Raw genomic sequence first — 13644 nt, 5'->3', positions numbered from 1 at the left:
TTGATTAGTGACATAAGGACATAGGTTTTGTATGAGTAGAACATGAATTTAAGAATGTTTAATAAAGTTTTTGTTCAAAACAGAAAGTTTTTGCACTTTTACACTGTGTTCCAGAGTTTACTAACGGAAGGAAAGGGAAAGAAACAAAAAGAAAGTAAAAATATTTTGTGTTCCAGAGTTTCATTTAAGGAAGGAAAAGAAAGGAAAATAAAACATGTCGTGTTCCCGAGTTTCATTTAAGGAAGGAAAAGAAAGGAAATGACGGGAAAGCTAGGCTAAATTCTTTAATTTTTCTTTCCTTCCGATTTGGGAGGAAACGGTGGGAAAGTCATCTTTTATTTTCCTTTCTCGTCCTTTCCTTTCTCACTTTTGCTTTCTTTTCTTATCCATCATTAAGTTAACTCGGGAACAGAGCGTTAACCTCAATGTGGTGATGTTCCATCTTTGGTTTTCCATGGAAAACCTATGGAAATACTCCTAGAGGTGTTCCAAGTGTTAAGAAGCAAGAAGAAGTGAAAAAGGATGGAAGAAAGGTGAGTTTTGACTCACTTTTTGCACTTGAATGTTTCTGCCTCTAATATGAGTTTTGCTACTGATTTGAAGTGATTTGAGAGTGAAAATGAAGTGTTTATAAAGTGGGAGAAGTGTGGAAATGAGTTGGGATTTATTGGAGGTGATTAGGGTTAGTTTAGGTGACATTAAATGGAGAAAACACACTTAACAAAACCAAAATTGACCAATGGATGCAGCTCAAACAACAATATGCCAGATTGGTGTTCTCGTGTGCCGCGAGCGAAGGAAGACTCATCCGTCGCGCAGCGCGACAGGCCTTGTGTCCGAGTTTGAAGTTTGTTTTTAGCAATCTAGGTCCCTCACGTTTGTTTAAGCCAACTTTTAATGTATTTTAAGCATGAATGGCATATTATGAGGGTGTATCATGTAAATATAACATAAGATTAAGTACAAACAAGTATGGTTAAGTATATGAATCGAGAATAAGTATCGTATACGCTCAAATGATGTATAATTCATGTATGTCACGTATTTGCAAGTTTATTGCATGTTTTCAAGAGTTACGAACAAAGTATCATATGTATAATGAATTCAAATGTACAAACATGTATGATTATGTAAAATATGAATTGTAAGAAATACGCATCTTTATTTATGATTCAAGTCTCGGATTTTACAACGATACAACGAAGATACGATTACAAGGAATACAAGATTTCCAAAAATAGAAATACGAACAAACTTTCTAATTAAGGAAAGCATGAAAAAAACAGGGCGTTACAAATTGGAGTGGTTTTAGGGGATCTATAGATGTTTCTGAAGGGAATTCGAGTGGTTTTAATGGATATGGATTTGTGCAGGATCCATTAGGCATTGATATGCTTGGTTTCCAACCCCAACCCCAACTTCAACCTGACAGAGGTTCGGCATCTGATGTTTCTGAAAGGAATTTGAGTGGTTTTAGTGGATCTGGAGATGTTTCTGAAGGGAATTCGAGTGGTTTTAGTGGATATTCATTTGTGGAAGATCCATTCAGCATTCCTATGGATGGTTTTCTTAAGCAGAACTTGCATAGGTTGTTAGTGCCGCCAGACGAACATGACCTAGTGAATGATCAAATCATACCCGGTGCTCCTGCCCCTTTTGCGGTACCTGGTTTTGAGGATGTGTGGTTCAATCCATTTGCTGCAGTGGAACCAGTGGTGGATGAGGATGAGTTTTTGAATCCGTTTGCTGCAGTCGAACCAATGGTCGATGAGGATGAGGTCGTGAACAATGAGGACGATGATATTTACATAGAAGAGGTTGTTTGGGATGAGGATCCATGTGACGTCGTGAACAATGAGGTCCATGATATTAATGTGGAAGGGGTTGCTTAGGATGATCCATTTGAGGTTGTGAACAATGAGGACAATGGGATTAATGTGGAAGGGGCCGGTCATTGGAACCCGTTTGCTGAGGGAGATGAGGACGATGGGATTAATGTGGAAGGGGCAGGTTATTGGAACGCGTTTGCTGAGGGAGATGATAACGTGAAATCACAACCCGTGCTACCTATAATGGGTCGATTTGGGTCAATTTCATTATCTTTTGGGTTTCTTTGGGTATGTCAAATGCAGAGAACGGGTCAAGCTGGATACAGTGGTGGACCCAGGATTTTTTTCCAATGGGGTCCAGTGTTAAAAAATTTCAAAACAAAACGTTAAAATTTTCGGGTCGGTCCTCGTTTTGGTCGGGTTAAAGCGAGGTTTGAACTAGATTTAAAAAAAAAAACAGGAAAAAGGGGCTATACAAAGATTGAACTCATGACCTCTTGTTGGCAAAAAGGAGGATTTATCACTACACCAGCTTTCCTTTTCATTCTATGGTGTCCACCTAATTGTATTTATGGGGTCTTTTTACAATTTAATATACCGACTCTACTAATTTTTTTAAAAACATTGGGGTCCGGGGACCCCGACCCACTCTATGTGGGTCCGCCCCTGGCTGGATATCTAACAAATTCTCAACAAGGAAGCACGGGTCAGAATGGGTCAGAACAGGTTACCAGACGGGTCAAAATGGGTGAGAGATGTCGGACGGGTCTAAATGCATGGGTGAGACGTGTTCTTCATTATGAAATAGTAGCCTTCTTCAATCGTCATGACCGTTGTAGTCGTCCGTCATCGTCGTCCACCACCGTCAGTATGAGACCCAGAGTAATCTTGTACTGTAGCCTTCTTCAATCGTCATGACCGTCTCCGTCGTCCACCACCGTCGTCAACCGCTTACGTTTACCACCGTCAACCACCGCCTTCTTCTACCGCCTTTGATTCTGAAAGTGGAGACTCATGGATTCCACAATTTTATTAAACAAAGCATCAACAAAATCAACATCTTGTTTTTTGTTAGTTTTTTACTACCATTTATTCTTATGTGTGAGAGAGAGAGTTTGAAGGATGGTTGAGTGTGTGAGAGAGAGTTTGAAGAATGATTGAGTAGATAGAGAAACAAAAGTTAAAAAAAAGTATTATATGTACATGTACTACTGATCGAAACATTTTATTTTATTAGCTTTTATTTATAAATTATTAATATATATAATATGTCTGTGGTTATGATTGTACAAGTTGTTCATACTAGTTTGATGTACATTATCGATTTTTGTTTTTAAGCAATAATAATAACAACGATCAGTACAAATTACTTGTTCTTTTGTTATTGTTGATTTATAGGGCTGTTCACGAGTCGAGTCGAGCGAACATCTTTCGAGAGCATTTTTCGAACGAACGTCGAGCAAGTATTGAGCGTCGCAGAATAAACAAGGAAAGTGACGAGAGGAGTGCTATTTATTAGAATAAAGTGTAGTTTTCATCCCTGAAATTTCATCAAATAGAACACAAGTAAAAAATTTAACAAATAACAAGGAATACAAAAACACTCAACTAGTTCTATCGAGATTAACTAAGCGGGAAGACAAATCGTCGATCGATTGAAACATACCCTTGTTCTATCGGAAGTTTGAAATTGAATGAATCGATTGAAGCAAAACCCTGACGAGTTGGCGTCTTGGTGAGTGACGATGGAGAAATCGAATAACAATGGCCAATGGGGGGGAGGGGGGTTGATTAGGGTCTTCAACTTCTGAATCCAATGGCGGGTTGAGACTTAAGTATTGTTCATCGACGCTTCACATTTTAGTATTTGAAATTTTGACTCAATTACTCAAATGGACATTTAAGTATTGGATAATGGACTATTGGTATTCGATTTCAATTCTAATTACTTAAATTAGCTCTATTTGGATCTTGTACCAAACATTGTTAATGTTGGTCTCTAGTCATTTCATTAAAAATGATACACACACACACACATATATATATATATATATAGGCTAGGAGTTGGCCAGAAAGTCCAAATTTCCTAAAAAGTGTAAAAAGTCATGAAACACTATAATGTCAACCATAAAACACATCAAAAACCCACAAATAATATGATGAAGATTACTAAAACATCATGTATGTGGGTTTTGTGTTGTGTTTTAGATGTTAAGGCTCTGATTATGGAATGACAAATATTATTGTGTTTTATGTTGTTTAGCATTGTGTGTTTTATATTCATAGTTCTATGATGGTGTGTTTGAAGTTTTTATGGACTATTAGAGTTTGAATATGGTGTTTTAGTAATATTCATTCTATTATTTGTGAGTTTTAGGTGTGTTTTATGCTTGAAATTATTGTGTTTTATGACTTTTTACACTTTTTAGGAAAAACACACTTTCCGTAGGATCCCCACTCTATATATATATATATATATATATATATATACATACATACATACATATATAGGGGATGGTTCAAATGAAAACCACTTTTATTGTGAAAACTCGAAAACTAACTAAAAAAGCCTAAAAAACATACAATTTTTTTTTTTTTTTTACAATTTTTTTTAGAAAAATCGCTACTTTTTATATATGGAAAAAAAATTTCAAAAAAAAAAAATTTTTTTTGTTTGTACTGCACATGTGCACTAATACGGAAAGCCTAAACCACTTAACCCACCCCCCACCGACACCCCCAAAAACCTAAACCCCCCACCCCCCCCCCCCCCCAAAACCTAAATTCACCCTCCCACCAAAAGCCTAACCCCCCACCCCCCAAAAAAACCTAAACCCCCCACCCCCACCCTCCCGAAAACCTAAAACTAAACCCTAAACATAAACCCGAAAAAAACCTAACCCCCCCACCCCCACCCCCCAAAAACCTAAACCCCCCTCCCCCCCACACCCAAAAACCTAATCCTAATCCTAAACCTCCAAAAAAACTAACCCTAAAAGCTAAACTAGAATCAAAAAACTAATTTTAAGCATGTAATGCACATTGTAGTACATGTTATATTGCACATGTGCACTACTATAATAATAGTATTGAAAACAAGACGACACCATAAATCTTTTTTTATGTCATAAAAAATATGCTCGAATATACTTGAATGAAAGATAAGAAAATTTGTGATCTTATGGTGCCATTTTTGTTTTAAAATGATAACGTATGGAGAAATGAGAAATGTTTGAAAAGTTATATATTTTTTGTTCCAATTTTACCCCTCCTTCATTAAAAGTCTTCCCTCCCTCCTTTTTAGTGGGTTTTAGTTAGTTTTCTAGTTTTCACAATAACTAGTGGTTTTCATTTGAACCTTCCCCTACATATATATATATATATATATATATATATATATATATATATATATATATATATATATATATATATAGAGTAGGTTCCTACGGAAAGTGTGTTTTTCCTAGAAAGTCTAGAAAGCGATCTGGTCCATCGGATTGGTGTGTTTAAGGGTTGAGATTAAATCAATGGCAATCTTGTAATATTTAACTAAATTTAATAGATTGTTTTAAATGATCAGGGGTAAAATCGTCATAACAGTGTTTTAAAACAATAAAAAATAACCGTAAACACATCACATCTCCTTAATACACGCGAATTTCCCTCTCTCTCACTTTCTCTCTCTAAACCCTCAACGAAATCAGTAAAAAATCATACCAAAAATACCTAGAATCATGGATGAAGATAAGAGATTTTCAAACTTCTATATACGTAAGATCAAACGGACATTGTGTTCTGTGTTTTATAAGGCGATTAGGGTTCAATAGTGTTATACATTGAAGTGTTTTATGTTTGCAGGTAAGAGATTCAAAAAAAAGGTGGATTTGAACAAGATGGATTCTTGCAAAATCGAAGTCGCTGAAAGTGAAAACACAGTCTCCGGGAGCAAAGTTGTAGTAGCGAGAACCGTAGGTATGTGTTTTAAAGTAACAAATGTGTGTATGATTTCCGTTTGTTGGGGATGACTGTGTTTTTTCATTGGTTGTTTTTGGTTATGTGTGTTATGGTATGGTTATGTAGGTTTTATAGAGTATCAATTTGTGTGTGTGAGTTGTGTGTTAAATTTTTTTTGTGTTAATGAGTTTGCCCCAAATGTGTTTTATGGGTGTGTTTTAAACAGATGTCTTTTAAGGTCAGGCTGTTAGAGGGTTTTCCCTGAACAATGTGTTTTATGTACAGTTTTTGAACAAATGTCTTTTATGGGCACGTTTTAACATGTTGTGTTTTAAGGTTAGGTTATTAATGGGTTTTCCATAAGCTGTGTTTGTTAATGGCGTTTTATTTGAAATGTGTTTTTAGACAGATGTGTTTTAAGGTCAGTTTGTTAGTGGGTTTTCCCTGAACAAATATGTTTTACGTACAGTTTTTGAACAAATGTTTTTTATGGGCACGTTTTAACATGTTGTGTTTTAAGGTTATGTTATTAATGGGTTATCCATAAACTGTGTTTGTTAATGGGATTTTATTTGAAATGTGTTTTAAACAGATGTGTTTTAAGGTTAGTTTGTTAGTGGGTTTTCCCTGGATAAATGTGTTTTATGTACAGTTTTTGAACAAATGTCTTTTACGGGCACGTTTTAACATATTATGTTTTAAGGTTAGGTTATTAATGGGTTTTCCATATACTGTGATTGTTAATGGCTTTTTAAATCCTAAACAAGTGTTTTCAGTTAAGGGTGGGAATTGTGTTTTATAAATCCTAAACAAGTGTTTTCAGTCAAACGGAGAAAGAGTGAGAGAATAAAAGGAAAATGGCTTTCAAGGGTACCCGAAAACCCACCTGACAAGCCAATTATACTGGATGAATCAGACACAGAAGAAGCATCACCTTTACAAGGTGCGGTTAGTTGTGGCAGTTAAGGGTGGGGGGTAACTTATATGGCTATCTGTCTGATCAGTTGTGTTTTTTTGTTACTAATAGTTGAACGTGTTAACAAAACTACAAAAACGGTAGACAACAAAGTAGACTGCACACAACAACCGCCTGCCGGCACCCTTCTGTCTGACATTGCACATCTATTTCCGAACGTAATGGATAAAAATGACGTTTTACAGTCGGAACCCAACGAAAATCGTGAAATGCCCATATGTAAGTTAATTGAACAAACGTGAAACCATATGTTTGATGATTTAAAACACAAATGCATAATACTAACACCTTTTATGGGCTTTAAATCAGCCGACGCAAGCAAAAAGGGTAACGATACCGGTAAGAAAAGGAAGGACAATAAGGCTGGAATCAAACCGAAAGAAAAGAAAGCTGCGGTTATACAAACAGTCAAGATGACTAAAGAAGCAGCACACGGTAAATTTAAAATTATGAACTAAATTTCAGATACTGAAAAGACTGACTTGCTGATCGGCTTCGTATGTTGGTGTTTTGTCAGGTTCCACAATAGAAGATTCTGATGATGATTTTGACAACCCACCTTGGAAAAAAACGAGGTTGGGTGCTGGCCCACAAGTTGTTGAGAAAACACAATGACCCGCAGATGCTAGATCAATTAAAGACTCTAAAACACGCAAGAGGCCAACAACGGTCAAGAATTACATACCACTTTCTGATGGGAAACTAACTTTGCGATTGGCTCTTAAGCACATGGGGGAGTTGATGGAATCTTTGAGCGAAAATCAACGGGGGGCTGTCAGAAACATGGGTTTCGGGTCAATACTTAGCTTTCGAATGGGTCCGATTCCCTCAACTCTGAGTTGGTGGTTGGTAGATAACAACGACACTAAAACACGGGTCTTGAATTGCGGTAGCCACCACATTCAAATAACAGAGGAATTGGTGCACGATGTGTTGGGAGTACCAAGAGGGAATGAAGAAATAAAGGAAGTAGAGAGAGCAAGGGCTGATTTCCACGAGGTTGTGGCAGAATGGAAAGGACAATTCGAAAGCGCTCCTGCACGCTTGACGCCTGTTCAATTCAAAACATACATGCAGGGGCAACAAGCGAGCGGGAGGATCTTTGTGTTGAACTTTTTGGTGTTCTACAACACACTGCTCGGAGAGACAACTACGAATTCATCAATTAATATGAAGTTTTTACCAGCCTTGCATCGAGGGAAGGATATCAGAAGTTTTAACTGGTGTGAGTACATGATCAGGTGTCTGGATCGAACGGTGGAAACATGGACACCAAAGGAGCCCTTCCTTGGACCAATGCCATTACTAGTGGTATGTTCTAAATACATATATAATTTTCTAAGTCACACACTATGAGTGTGCTTTAAAACACATCTGGTTGCTGGTAAAACACATTAATATTGTTTCAAAATATAGTAATGCACCAATATACTCACAACATATTGTGAAAACCATTATGTATATAAAAACCATCAACACACATTTGAAGTGTAGTTAAACAACATTATAGGTGATAAAACACAATCTGATGTATATAAGAACTTTAAAACACATCTGACATCAGTTTTGTTATTGGTTTTTTACAGGCTGCGTTGATACGTGACCAAAAGATATACGAAGAAGGTGAGCCAAGAGCAACTCATCTCATCGAAGATATCACTGATGACGATATCGAGGCAGTCAGCATAAAGTTGGACTCAGTCAGATTTGATTAAATCTTAGTGGATGCATATGAGTTGCAACCGGAACAAAACTATTGATGTGCGTAAGTGTGTATATTTTAGATGTATATTTTAAGCCCTTTTTACACTTTTAGCCAAGTTTTAAATTTATAAAACACGATATTCACTAACACTAAACACACATATGGGCAAGTGCACCCATCGTGGACGTAGTATAGTGTTGGTAAGATACCGAGGTCGTCCAAGGACACAAGAGCTTTTAGTACCGGTTTATCCTCAACGTCTAACCAAATCAAAATGTTAGAAAAGATTTTTAAACTAAGAAAATAAAAACTAACTAAATGCTGAAAAATAAAATAAAAACAGATAGACAAGATGAATCACTTGGATTCGACTCGTGTATTAGTATAACCTTTGATTATTTTCGCACTTTTGCACTTGTTTAAGAGATTATCTTAGTTATTGTAGTAGGCCCCTCTTTTGAAGGCGACGTTACCCTCAACCCAGTAGTTTGAGTCAGCAAGGATACAATCCTAAAGGGTCGGATTATTGAAAGATAATGAATTAAGTTATTAATGCAAATTATGGTGGGCCCCTCTTTTGGAGGTGACGTTACCCTCGACTAAGTAGTCTGAGTCAGCAGGGATACAGTCCTAAATAGCCCGGTTATAGTATTAATTGTAGGATCGTGAAACGACCTGACGAGTCGATCAGAAGAGCACTCAGACCGAATCAGAGGCGGAATACATTGATTTGGTCTTCGTTTAGCTTGGATTCACTATTAATTGTCTCTTTTATTGATCTTGTAACAGATTACAGTACAAAGACACTTCGACGGCACCTCGGCGTCGGAAACTAGAAAGATACAACTGAATCCGTTTGAACCCTATATATACTATATGGTTTGAAACTCTTCAAACGGTCACCCTTTCAAACGAAAGGGTTTCAAACGGCCACCTCAACTCAAACGGTTACAAGACATTCAAACTAAAGTCAACATATTCAATCTACTTCAAACGAAAGACTCTTATTGGACCACTAAAGATTTTGTCTTATATGTGATGACACAAGGATGATGTCATCAATATGATGTCACATGATGATGTCATAATGATGATGTCACACATGTTCAGATCCGCATCGTAACTGAGACTCGACATAAGACGAAGACGACAGATGACTGCACCAACAGACTCCCCCTCAGATGTTGACGAGTCTTAAATGTCGAGTCTTTGCATCTTCAGTCTTTATCAGTCTCTTTTGTTTCTTAGCATATACCAGGATCTTCTCTTTGGCTCTAGCTTCGTCAGACTCCCCCTTTCATCATGATGGGATCGCTATCTGGAATTTGCTATCACCTTGAGATCAAATCCTAGCTTTATCTCTGTTTAAGCTCATCTCAGGTTCTGATGTATCTCCTGACTTTCCGTAGCAGCAATATCAGAAACCTACATATCTCAAACACTCTATTACAAACCAATAAAGATGTGATTCAACTTAATGAATCAGCTAAACATTCGAAAATTTTTCACATTTAAAATTTAACAACTTTTAAACATTTCAGAACACTTAACCAAACCATCTGTTCATCATGTTTAGCCTTTGAGATTTTGAATATCAGCTTTCCAACATCAGTTGTCGAAAATCTTTTTGGATTTTCAAAATATGAAACATAAATGCAAAAATTAAATGCAGAAATGAAATATGTACAAACATATTTTTGTGAGTTTGTGCAAGAGGATCATATCAGTTATGAAACATATCACTAACACCGTTAAGCTTTAAACATTCTCAGTTCCAAACAATTTACCTAGATTGTCAGTATGTTTGTCCACTTAAATTTTCACACAAATTTCAATTGATTCGAGATACGATATTAATGTTTTAGAAACTTGAACTTAATTGTGTATCACTCCACTTGAATATACTCCCGTATCCAGATCTCAATGTTCAGATTTACAGGTAAAATATACTACAACTGATATCTGTATATAAATTAGGGGATATGCAAGGGCTGAGGGATCTCAGGTCGATACTTCCGTATGCGCAGAGAGATATCAGCTTCGACTTTTCGGTGTGTCCCCTTTAGGAGATCTTTTAGCTACAACAACTGATTATCAATTTTATTGTCTAATCAGCTGAGGGCTTTATGCTATGTTTCAAGCATTTTGCAGCAAGTATTATCCGGGGACTAGGTCAGAACTTCCATTCAGCAGAAGTCCCGGGATAATACCCCAGATATCACAGAGTATAAAAACCTAGTATATCAGAAACAGAAACCTCTTCTTCTTTCTTAAATTCGTCTTTTGATCTGTCAGATTCATCGCCGACAACTTTCTTTTTCTTCTTTCTCTCTTCTGTCTTCAAATTTGTATCTGATGAATTCGTCTTTCTTGACTTTGCAATCGAAGGAGTCGATTCATCAGAACTCTTATTTGATTCAACTGGTGAACCCGAGGACAATATCTTCTCGAGATACTCTCTCGCCTTCTTCCTCTTCTTTCGCAGTCTATCTTTCCGCCCTTGAGAAAGCTTCACTTTCGTTTCTTGAACTTTAGGTTCTTGAACTTTTGGTTTTTGGACTTTTGGTTCTTGAACTTTCAGTTCTTTTGGCTTGATAGTGACTGGAATCTTTGCCAATTTCTGAGAATTAACCCTCAATCTTTCACTTGATTTCCTTGGGCAATTTCTGGCAATGTGTCATCTGATTTGACAGTTATAGCATCTTCTCATCTCATAGCTCCAACTCTGGCAGTTAACAGCAATGTGTCCTTGATAACCGCATCGGTAACACACTCTGTTATCGTACCATGTACCACTTTTTTCACACCAAATGCTCAGATCATAGCGTTGTTTGGCTTGGTGATATTCCTTCCTCATGTTTGCTGGATTTGACTTTTGAGCACTGTGGTCCGACCTGCACCACTTATTACCAACAATTTTTGAGTTTTCATTTTTCAATTTTTGTGATTTTTGACTGCGATTGGATGATTGATCTGATGAGCTTTTATTTTCTTTCTGTACAATTTTCTCAGTTTTAATTCTTTGTTTTTGTTCCACTTTCTTCTTCAAAGGTTTTTGCTTAGAGCATTCTCCCTTTTCAGTCGATTGCAGAACAGTTTTCTGAAATTTTTCTTTTAATTTCAAAAACAATTTTTGTTTTTCAATTTTGTCATCTTCATCATCAGATTTCTCATCGCAATCTTCAACTTTGACATTATCAAAGTTTGTGACATCGTCACTTATTGGGACTGAATTGATTGGTTTTGGACAGGGAAAATTCAAACTGTCTGAGGAAGTCACAAAACCTTTCAATTTCTTCTCAAGTTCATCAATCTTGTTTCTTGAATTCTCAGCTTCATTTTCAAGCTGAGATATTCTTACAAGATGAGACTTGATTGATTTTTCATTTTCATTCTTCATGTTTTCAAGAACAGACTTTTCATGTTCCAAAACTTTTATCTATTCTTGAAATTTCGTTTCATTTGCTTTCAAGTTTTTGTTCTCAAGCTTTATCCAGAAATCTTCATTTTCTGAAGATGATTTCTTTTTTGCTTTCATCCTTTTCTTCTAACTCTTTGATTTTCTTTTGAGCACATTCACCTTCTTTTTCAAGTCGAATAATCTTTTCAAGATGAGAATTGACTGCAATTTGTTTTTCAAGATTGTTTTTACCAAACAAATCTCTCTCATCTTCTAAACTTTTTATTTGACTTTGAAAATCTTTCTCAATTTTTACTTTTTCATTTTCCAAATTGTATATTTGATTTTTCAAAACATTTTCTGATTTTTTTAAGATTTTTGTTTTCTAATGACAAACTCTCTACATTCTTCAAGAGTTTGGCATTGTCTGTCTCAGATTTTTCTCAGTTTAAGCATTTCCCAAGAATCTGTTTCTCTTCAGCTTTCGTCTCAACCTTCAAAGCTGAAATATTTTCAACCTGTTTCTTCTGCTCATGAACACTTTCATCCTTACTCTCTTCTTCTGATGAATGATCAACAGATACAAGTTTTTCAGATTCTACTTTCTCAATCTTGACCGATGGAACTTGTTCAATCTTCTCATCAAAAACTTTTGCCTTCTCTTTCACATTTTTGTTTTCAAATTTCAAACTGTTCAAACCATCCAACAGTTTGTCATTTTCAGTTTTTAACTTCTCACAATTTTCTTTCAGAATAAGAATCTGCTTATCATCAGCCTGCTTTTCATATTTCAACTTCTTGATCTCTAATGCCAAACTTTCCGCGTCTCTCACAAGTTTGTCATTATCAGTCTTAAAGTTGTTACACTTGAAGCACACTGTTTCAGAACTTGAAGATTCATTCTTCACAAATTCTTCATTCTTTGACATTTCCTTTATTTCTGCCTTGTATGTTCCTGCACAAACAATTTTAACAAAGTCAAGAGGTTTTAAATTTTCATCAATATAACATCCTCTCTTATAATCATACTTCATGTTTTGTTTTGCAGCAAAACATATACAAATTTTTTTATTAATCTCAGTAATTACATCCAAATTGATTTTATCCAGATTTCCCAGATTCAGTTTATCTAGATGCTCTTTGATTTTATTCATTAATATTTTCTTCTTATCAAGATTTTCATAATGACGCTTTTGAAGTTTACTGATGAAATCAGATGGACGTAATTTCGAGAATTTAGGCTTTTGTTTTAATTTCTTTAGAACATCATCCCATTCGGCAGGTAAAGCGGCTTCCAACTTTGATATCTTTTCAGTATCTGTCAAATTTATTCCAAACGATTTTAACTTTTCCAACAAGTAATCAAATCTTTTTTCCATCTCTTTCAAGCTCTCATTCTGTTGACAAGCAAAGTTTTCAAGTCTAAGAGTCCAAATCCTCTTGTCATCTTGATCATACAGACTCGTATGATACCTCCCAAATCTATTTAAACTTTCAACAAACTCATTCTCTTTTTCATCAAACCTCGTTTCCATTTTTCAAACACAACTTGTTCAAACACCTTGTGCGAACTAGTAACACTTTCAAACAACTGTTTCAAATGAATTTTCAACCTAGTGAAACACCTTTTGTAAGCAATATACAACACAAATGACTTGATCACCTTTAACACTAACACATGGGCCGATTAAAATTTTTCACATGGGCCGCTGATGATTATTATATGCAACCGACAATTTTGGGCCACACTATTTATAAACCCAATAGACTTAGACTTTCA

This window comes from Helianthus annuus, chromosome 16, assembly GCF_002127325.2.
Source record: "Helianthus annuus cultivar XRQ/B chromosome 16, HanXRQr2.0-SUNRISE, whole genome shotgun sequence".
Lineage (NCBI taxonomy): Eukaryota > Viridiplantae > Streptophyta > Magnoliopsida > Asterales > Asteraceae > Helianthus > Helianthus annuus.
Note: the sequence above shows the minus strand (reverse complement) of the source record.